Consider the following 10,550-nt stretch of genomic DNA (forward strand, 5'->3'; position numbering starts at 1 on the left):
AAACTGAGAAAATGAATAAGCATTCTGACCAATCAGGATCCAGAATTCCTGAGATAACTCTAGGGATATTACAGTTATGCAGTACATACACAATGCTTTATTCCATCCAGGAGGCACACCAGAGAGTATAAAGTGTTTACTTTTGTTCTTCATATGTGCAACTGAAATATCTCTATATAAAACTGTCATTAACATGGAAACTTTTATCGTTCTAAGGTTTGACAAACCTCTGATGGCTTGTTGCCTCCCACTGAGACAATATCTTTTTTTTATTTGTTTTTTGTGACCCAGGGCAGAACTCCTGTTGATTCTGAGATGATTTCTCGAGTCATAAACGCACAGCTTTAATAACCTCTGTGGCCTGAGAGTGGCCTCATATCAGGCATCCTAAGATTTTCCAATAAGAGTTATGCTTTAAAATACAGTTATGCTGGGGATGGAATAAAGCCAGTCATCTTCAAAAAAAAAAATTAGCAAAGATAGCAAAATAATTAGAGCAAAAAAATATTTGAGCAACCATATTCATCTAAACAGACACGTGGAGTCTGATGTGAAGCATCACAGTTTCACACCATTATCTCCACAAAATGTAGATTATGTAGAATGCAAATCACTAGATACTGATGGTTTCTTTCTTTACTCGAAGCTCACCTAGGTGTTACAGCGCCCCCTTGAGAAGAGTCATATATACTCACCCACTCACTCACTCACTCACTCACTCATTTTCTACCGCTTTATCCGAACTTCTCGGGTCACAGGGAGCCTGTGCCTATCTCAGGCGTCATCGGGCATCAAGGCAGGATACACCCTGGACGGAGTGCCAACCCATCGCAGGGCACACACACTCTCATACACACACACACACACACACACACACACACACACACACACACACACACACACACACACACACAATATCTATTATATCTATTATATCTATATAGTATATTATTATATCTTTTCATGTGACAACACTGACGAAATGACGCTGCTACAATGTAAAGTAGTGAGTGTACAGCATTCAACACACAGCCATTAATGTCTAAACGACTGGCCACAAAAGTAAATACACCCCTAATTGACAATGTCCAATTGGGCCCAAAGTGTCAATATTTTGTGTGGCCACCATTATTTTCCAGGACTGCCCTAACCCTCTTGAGCATGGAGTTCACCAGAGAGTCGCAGGTTGTCACAGGTAGACAAAAGAGTCCTCTTCCACTCCTCCATGAAAACATCACAGACCTGATGGATGTTAGAGACCTTGCGCTCCTCCACCTTCCGCTTAAGGATGCACCACAGATGCTCAATAGGGTTTAGGTCTGGAGACATGCTTGGCCAGACCATCACCATTACCCCCATCTCCTTTAACAAGGCAGTGGTTGTCTTGGAGGTGTGTTTGGGGTTGTTATCATGTTGGAATACTGCCCTGCAACGCAGTCTCCGAAGGGAGGGGATCATGCTCTGCTTCAGTAGGTCACAGTATATGTCAGCATTTATGGTTCCCTCAATGAACTGTAGCACCAAGGTGCCAGTTGCACTCATGCAGCCCAAGACCATGACATTGACTGTATAGGCAAGAAACACTTGTTTTTGTACTTCTCAGCTGGTTGCTTCCACACATGCTTGACACCATCTTCAGAACAGAAATACTTTTTTCCAGATCCTCAAAGAGCTTCCAGTGACCAGTATGAGAGAGTGAGAGTGATAACACCAAATTGAACACACCTGCTCCCCATTCACACCTGAGACCTTGGAACACTAATGAGTCACATGACACCGGGTAGAGAAAATGGCTAATTGGGCCCAATTTAGATTGGTTTAGACATTGATGGCTGTGTGTTTAGTTATTTTGAGGGGACAGCAAATTTACACTGTTATATAGGTTGTACACTCACTATTTACATTGCAGCAAAGTACCATTTATTCAGTATTGTCACATGAAAAGATCTAATAAAATATTTACAAAAATGTCAGGGGTGTACTCACTATCTGACTGTCTATCTATCTATCTATCTATCTATCTATCTATCTATCTATCTATCTATCTATCTATCTATCTATCTATCTATCTATCTGACTGTCTGTCTGTCTGTCTGTCTGTCTGTCTGTCTGTCTGTCTACCACTATCTATCATTTATCTCTGATGTGATTTGTGGATGAAGGATGGATACTTCAGTTATCACATTTCTTACAGGAAGCACCAGAGCCAGACCCGTGCAGGGCTCTCAAGTGTCACTCATTGAGAGTGAAAGTCACCCATTTGGGTCTTTTCTCACACTCTCCCGCCACACATTGTATTTTTCATGCAGAAAAACTTACTATTTATCATATATTTAATATGCCACAGTGCCCAAAATGTATCTGTCCGCACCGCTGTCTCTATGGAACCGGGCGGTAATCAAGCGCATCTCCCCTGGACTTCTTATTCCAGCCTGACACTTATCAGCCAATCAAAACAAGAGGCTACACAATAGCCAATCAGAAAATAGCACTATTGTATCTGGGTAAGGTTTAATGCAACAACCAATAAAAAAAAGCATATCCTGGAATTGGTCAGCATCATTCTCATTCACCCACAGAGAAAACCACTGGAGCTACGAGCATAAATTTGAGCACAGAGTAAGTCATGATCTGTTTTAATGTTACAACAAATTCACAAATTGACACAAACAATGACATTTTGACTGCTGTTAGAGAAGTTTCCCAGATAATCAGCATCAGTTTCTAATGAGTGTCTGTAACTTAGCCAACAGTTTTACAGCATATTCACTGACAACACCTGCTCAGAACAAGTAGTCTAGGCCAGTGGTTCTTAAACTGGGGACCCTGAGATGGTGCCAGGGGGCCCCTGTTTTTTGACATTTTATAAAATAATAAACATTATAAATTCTGTGTAATTAAATCTCAGAAGAATAAAGCTATTAACCCACTATTAACACTACACTGTATAATTTAATATGTTTTGTTTAATTCAAATACTAAGTTTTGGAGTGTAGGGATGCACTGTATACAAGAGTGGGCCGCACGGCAAAAAAGATTGAGAACCACTGGTCTAGGCCTAGTCATATTTTCGTTATCACACTATGACTGACATTTTGTCACAATAAACATCTCTCTCCAAATAGGCTTAATAATGTTATTAGCACTAAATAAATTTAAGTGTATTGCATCGATGTTATAGGTCACTTTTAAAATCATGTCATATTTGATATCCTGGCCATTGATGCATTCATCATTGCATCTGTCTTTCATTCTCCTTGAGAGGAAAGCCCCCGAAAAAAGGCCAGGTTGCAGGATGCTAGCCCGGAGAAAGTGGCAATAAGGGAGGCCAATTATTGTATTTGGGTGGGGGGTTGGAGATGTCACTCTTGCCTGTCTTCAAAACTATGTAACACATTTATTGACACGAGACACAAAATAACATAAACATACATAACAAAAAAGAAACACACAAACACGCACGACAAGAATGTGACACATATAAGATAGATGAGCAAGGATATGCATAAAAAAAGCAACACATTAGGCATAACCATCTTTTGTGCTTCAGCTGCCTCTCTCTCATCCCACCGCTATTCAACGTGGGATGCAATGGAGGTCTGTCTGGGTCTTTAATCACTTATTTATGGACACCAAATCATAAACAACTGAAGAATCATTCTGGCCACATTCACCCGCTGTCCGACTCCCATAAGACACATGACGCTGCACTTAGAACTGTGTATAAAAATATATATATAAATCAGTATAATGTGTATGCAAGCTATTTCTGTTCCCCAAAGTGTTTCTAGTCATATATTCATGAACCTCATCACATTGAATTTGATTTTTAACCTATAGCCTGATGGGCAAAAGAGTGATTATTTTAGGTCCTTTTAAAGAAGGTGATCTATCTATCTATTTATCTATCTATCTATCTATCTATCTATCTATCTATCTATCTATCTATCTATCTATCTATCTATCTATCTATCTATCTATCTATTTATTTGTGTTTTAGGGCCCCCTGCCGCCTGTGTGGTGAATTACAGTTACAACAAAATCCCAGGATATATATAATCACATATGTTTTTCTCTTCTTTCCTTTTCCTCAGCTAGAGGAGAAGGACCTTGCTCCTGAGCTGGCTCCTTTTGAGATCCAGCCCTCAAAGGACTGCTAAGAAAAAAACTTTGAATTTTTGTTTTATTTATTGATAGTAACTTGATTGATATACAATTAATCGTAAAAGTGATTGTAAAAGTGAGTCTGTTATTGTAAAAGTGAGATTGGTATTCAATAAAGTGTTTAAGTATAATACTTTGACTCATTCTGTAGGTAACTGTGGAGAGAAATGCAACAAGAACACTGAACACCGATGTTTGTAGAAAAAATAAAATAAAGAATGATGCTTAAATTCACAGTTGTACAAAGAACACTAAAGCATTGTATTTGTGTACAACTAAACATTGTATTTTATTTATGTTTTTTAAATCCTAACATTTAAATCTTAACGCTCTTTCAATCACAGCAACGGATAGCTACTTGGCTTAAAAAAAGAATTATAATAATTAAAAAAATATTGAATGCCTGTCACAGATATAATAACTGCTGAACACCGTGAGAATGACCGTAAAAGCTTACACAAGAAAAATAAATAGGAAAATAAACAGCAAGATAAATAAACACTGAAATAGATGCACATAAAAACCAAGTGCAATACCCCAAAATACCAATTACTTAAACATCACCCAAAATAATAATGTTACTACAAATAAAACAGTCAACACAATATAACATATAACAAGAAGTCTAATTATTCCTTGTACTCCATTTAAACCAGGACCTTAATCTTTTTAAAATCCTTGAAACCAGTGAAATGGCAAATGAGACAAGAGAAGAGGATGGGGGAAGGATGAGTCATCACAACAATAACAATTGACATGGCAGAACAAAATTATTATCTGTCTCTTGACTGATTATCCATTTGTCACTGTTTAGTAATTAATGTTTGCTGTGCCTTGATGTCTGATTTTGGTCTGCAAAATCCCCAAGGCCTTCATGGGCTCCTATCATTTTAAAGCTGCTTCGGCTAAAGGTCCTAAGGGTTACTGCATTGTAAATAAATTGTATGAAATCTTTAGCTATCCCTTACGTGTGTAGTAATTTAACATGCAGCAGCAGAGAAAAGAGGAGTTATGATGTTAGAGGAGTCAATCATGCTCCATCACTCTTGTAAAACTTTGGGGTATCAGTTAATTTGGCTAATTTGGAGGTGGAGCTGGTTCCCATGCCAGATCTGCCAGCACCAGAAACTGTTTATACAGTATTGCAACATCAGTAATGGGATGTGTTAAACTGTACAAAAGTAATTATAGGTCAGTGGTTTTATCTAATTCCTAAGTTCTGCTAATGGGCAACCAAGGAGGAAGAAGAAGAAAAGGTCAGACAACCGAAAAAGCTTGATGAGGTCCTACAACTACTTCTGGAGGCACTACATAAGCGGTAGGTTTGGAAAAGTGTGGACAAACAATAAGTAATTTTGTGTCAGGTTTATATTACTGTTCATAAATGTTTATACCACAAAGATAAAAATGTTGATTACCTGCCCCATCACAGAGATTAGAGACCCTTAATATATTTATAAGTTAAAACACTCTCCCATAGAACACATGGTTTATCTTTAAACCATAAGATAAACCATGGTCATTAAGAATTTTCAAACGCGATCAAGCAGAATGACATCACAATTTTAATATATAAAATATAAGCCTGTTATGTCTTGTTAATTCATAACGTGCTTCATAAAGTTATTCATTGTTCAGAAATGGTCAAAGCATGAAAATGGTCTGATTTCTCATTTAAAGTTTTATTTTTGAAGAACTATAACTTGTTAATAACTTGTTAATAATATTGTGACTGAGAAACTAAAATACTAATTCAGACACAGACACAGACACAGTTGTATTACTTTTTTAAATCTTCCGCATTCAGCACCACGGAGAGCGGCAGCTCTTCCCCGTTCTTCTCACTTTTTTCTCATTTTCCTTTTTTTTGCGTTAAATATTACCAAAATCACAGTACTTAATTAATAAAAAAAACACAATACAAAACAAGGTTAATAATGTTAGGTATCCGATTTTTCCCCCAAATAAAAAAGTATTTTGTTTTATTTATTTGCTAAACATTTTTTGTTTCTTCTCTCTCATTGAGGGAAATAAATAATAAATAACTAGCACTGTTCCGTGTGATGATAAAAAGCACTGTTCCGTGTGATGATAAAAATGTAAACAAATGTAAACAAAAATAAGTTATTTACCTCGTTTTGGTAGCAAATGTAAGGAAATCGCCACTCGTTCCCCAGATCCACAGCAAAACCAATCACCGACAGAAGAAAGTCCATTGTTTCCCCCCATTTGTCCCGCGACTCCGTCTGCATCATCACCGGAACCAGTCCCCCAGCTCGTGATGGTGCGTGTCGCTGTGGAAAAGAAAAGAAAAGAAGGGAAAGACCTGCTGAAGAGTGAAGCGCGCGACATAAAGTGACCCACGTTCCCACGTTAGGTCAAATGCACACACACCTATCTCTCTCTTCCTCTTTTGTTCACACCCACCCCTCACATACATATACTCACACACAAGCCCGAGCGGGAAGGCCACAAAAGGGTAAGGATACAAATCTAAATAAAACTCATAAAAAAACTCGGGCGAACGCGCTGTAAATGGATTTCTCCTGTGCCATCGAGACTAAAGCATGAGGATAAATCCAGCATTAAATCGTCACACCATCAGTGGTGGTGTATCAAAACACAGACTTTGTCTGGAATTAACACTTAACATTGTGTTACAGTTTTACACAATTAACACACTGCTGGAGTAACACAACTGAACAAGCGGAAACTGTGGAAGGAATTCACCAGCAATGCGATATGCTTTCATTAATGTCTTCACTCTGAATTATCTTCACAATTTCCATATCCTTGGAGTACCTACAGTACCTTTAAAGTGTGTATTGTTGTTAAAATGTGCAGTTTTTCCACATTACGATTCTGTTTATTGGCATATTACCTTCTGAAATAGGAGGAAATGCTTAAGTGCTGCACCTATTTACAACAGCCAATCAGATATGAGATATGCTATGCCACGACTCCACCCACTCTAACGCCGACCATCAAGTTTTCGAAGTTATGATAGGAAAAGAGAGAAGTGTACAAAAAGCAGCACAAAAGCAGAAACAGAACCATTTGGTGTCGTTTGGGGTTGTTGTTGTTTTCTGACTTTTTCCAGGTCACACACGTGTCTGACGTGGTCCGTTAGAGAAATTTGCCACCCTGTGCTAGCGTGCACTTAAATAGCACTGAACGGGCCTCGTTAGCTAAACGTAATAAAATGTGAGCCTGAAATTGAATCAGTTGCTTTTAGCCCAGGCTAGACTGAAGGAGTCATAAAGTGGAACTATGGGGAGTGCAAAGCAAGGAACAAGGTTAAACCTGCAGGATGGAGCTGAGCACAGATGTGTGGAATCAGTGCAGCTCCACCACCACAGACTGTGTGTCTGCAAGTTTAGTTGTCTGAAAACATAACTGAGGAGGCTGAGATCTCATATCTAACAATTTAATATTGTACTGTGAGCGAGTGACACACAAGACACACAAACAAGTTTACACAGTGTTAAATGGTTTATAAAAGCTGTTGCTTTGATTTTTTCCCCTCTGTATGTTATATGTTGCCTTTGTGCTGAATGCTGATCTTCCTCCACTGGCTTACAGTTGCTGCACACCTCAGATTCGAAACACTGATGCTTACCTACAAAACCAAAAATCGACCAGCTCCATACCTCAAAGCTCTTGGCACTGCTTGACTGGTCCCACCATCTCTCAGGGTGAGAGGTAGGTATACATCAAGACTCTTTTCTGTTCTGGCTTCGAGGTGGTGGAATATACTTCCCCTAGAGGTCTGTACAGCTCACTGGCTACTGTATCTTAAAATGATGGCTGAAGACCCGCCTCTACCTACTCACTCAAACTAGCACTTATTTTTCCTGTTTGTTTTATGTGTATACTTAAAAAAAAAAAAAAAAACCTTGAACAGAGTTTTAGATTGATGGTATCTTAAGTCTGTAACCTAGGGATCCAGTGTTAATGTATTTATTGACAGAGACTTAAATGCAATTTTGTACATCGCTCTGGATAAGGACATCTGCTAAATGCCATAAATGTAAGTGTAAAAATTAATGGATGTTATTTTGCTTGGTTTTGGCATGAAAAATCTTTTAACTTCTCTTTTCTGGATGTGTATGGTTTTCTTTATCTGGCTGTAGAACCAGCATGTCCACTAGGAAACTAATTGTGTCCCAATTCCTCAATTTCTGAGTCATGTTTAGGAACAGTAGCCTCGATATGACTCATATAACTTCTCTATCGAACTCTAATACAGATGACTTTTAGCCATGTTGCACTGAAAAGATAACAGTTTCCAACACTGTTAATTAACCACAAAAGCTTGACAACACACTTTAAACAGGCAGAAACACCAGTGAGACACAGATGAAGGTGCACAAGTTCTTAAATCAGTATACAAGCCTCTAGTTTATTCTCTCATCAGATACACTGAAGAAAATCTGGAGATGTTTGAATCATTGTTGATGTTTTTTTTTTTTTTTGGAAAATTCTTTAGTATGTTGCTGTCAGCATGCATTTTGTAAAAACACCCAAACAGACGCAGCTCTATACAAAATACTCAATTCAATGGCATAAGTGATTCAAATAAAATTATTTAAGTGTCAAACCTGTTGCTGAAGGTGGCAGGAATGTGAATTAAGACATATAACAAAGCTTAAACCTTAGTCATTAATTAGCATTACACACATCTTTATTCTGAGGAATTCCCACAATCCTCTAGTTTTTTAGAGCTTGCTTATTCAGGTTCATGCTCTACAGCATGAGTTTTTCCCCTGAAGCAGGCCTCAACACATGGCTCTGTGCTTCAGCACCAACACACACAGATAAAAGCACATCATTCTGACAGAAAGTCTTACAGGAAGTCTTTTATATGTCGACTCCAATCACAAGGAGAAATTGATGGCTGCTGTTGACAAACAGCAATACACACTACAAACAGGTAGTTTCTTCCATAACCACTTACACTACAGTGTTGATTAACTTTGGATTCCAAAGATTAGTCATGATATTTAGATTCATTATTTTGTTGTGTTACTTGTGTCACTTTGAAAGAAGATGTGTTTGTGTGCGTGTGCGTGTGTGTGTGTGTGCGTGCGTGTGTGTGTGTGTGTGTGTGTGTGTGTGTGTGTGTGTGTGTGTGTGTGTGTGTGTGTGTGTGTGTGTGTGTGTGTGTGTGTGTGTGTGTGTGTGTGTGTCCACTAGGGGGCGACTTTTACATGCAGGATGCATTTAATGCATAAACATGATCCCGTGTGGATGTACAGTATAGCTAAATGAACTGACAGATTAATGGATGAATGATAGATTGTAAACAGGTGAAACATTACCCAGTCTCATTGCTCATACACACCGTCTTTGGTTTTAGGTATTCTGTTTGTATTGAGTTTATTTAGACTTACAAAATTATTTCTTCTTCATTCCATTGATCCCATCTACCCCCCCCCCTTCCTTCCAATATATACGATAGTCTACTGTAGTAAAACCTCTCCTCTATTACATGACCAGTTTAAAGTTTCCATTTCCCGTATTTTACTCAGGTTATATAAGAGCGGTGAAGCCTTGTTTGGCAAAAGCATCAGAATGCCTGATTGACAGGTTGCTCAGCATTATGGATAGGAAATGTGAGGATTACGATTGACTGGTGTGAATGGTCAGGTCAGGCTGTGCCTGAGGAAAATGTCAAGAGGAATAGTGAAGGTGCAGGAAGGTAACAGAGATGGACACTGTGCAATGGTGAGAATACACATTGCCACATCATGGCCTCACACACACAAAATTTCTATGACTGAAGTACTGTAGCCCCCTAACCACTGTTCCTATGGAATGTGGTGTTTTTCTACAAGCGATGATAAAAACACAGCATCTCTTACCCACACTAGGCCTGGACGCAGAACACCAGTTCAGTATCTGACACCAGAATGGGTTCAGGAGGAAGAAGTAACTGAGCATATGCTTCTCGCAAATCTACACAGAAGAATCAATAGACTTTGAAAACAAGAGTCTCATGATTTGACTGTACTGGATTTTATTTTCTCTACTGTATTATATTACTCACACTGGCAAATCTTTTTAGTAAAAACACTCGCTAGCTTTGCTACTAAAACTAGTTTACATTCTACAAACATCAAGCACCATGGTTTAGAAATAATAATGAAATAATCATTTGTACACCGGAAAGAGTCTCTTTTTATTAGTGAGCCAAATGATCTGAGTAACAATTCCCACCACTATCATGATCATTAAAGATTCACTCAGAGAATCAATCAGTTTACAAATATATACAGTAAACATGATATATAAACAGATATCCGGTGTTCATGAGGTGAGTATTCCTTTAACTGTGCACTTCACAATGACCAGAAGACATTTTCGCGACTCGTCTCCTGCATCAT

This window comes from Tachysurus fulvidraco, chromosome 9, assembly GCF_022655615.1.
Source record: "Tachysurus fulvidraco isolate hzauxx_2018 chromosome 9, HZAU_PFXX_2.0, whole genome shotgun sequence".
In the NCBI taxonomy this organism is placed as follows: Eukaryota; Metazoa; Chordata; class Actinopteri; order Siluriformes; family Bagridae; genus Tachysurus; species Tachysurus fulvidraco.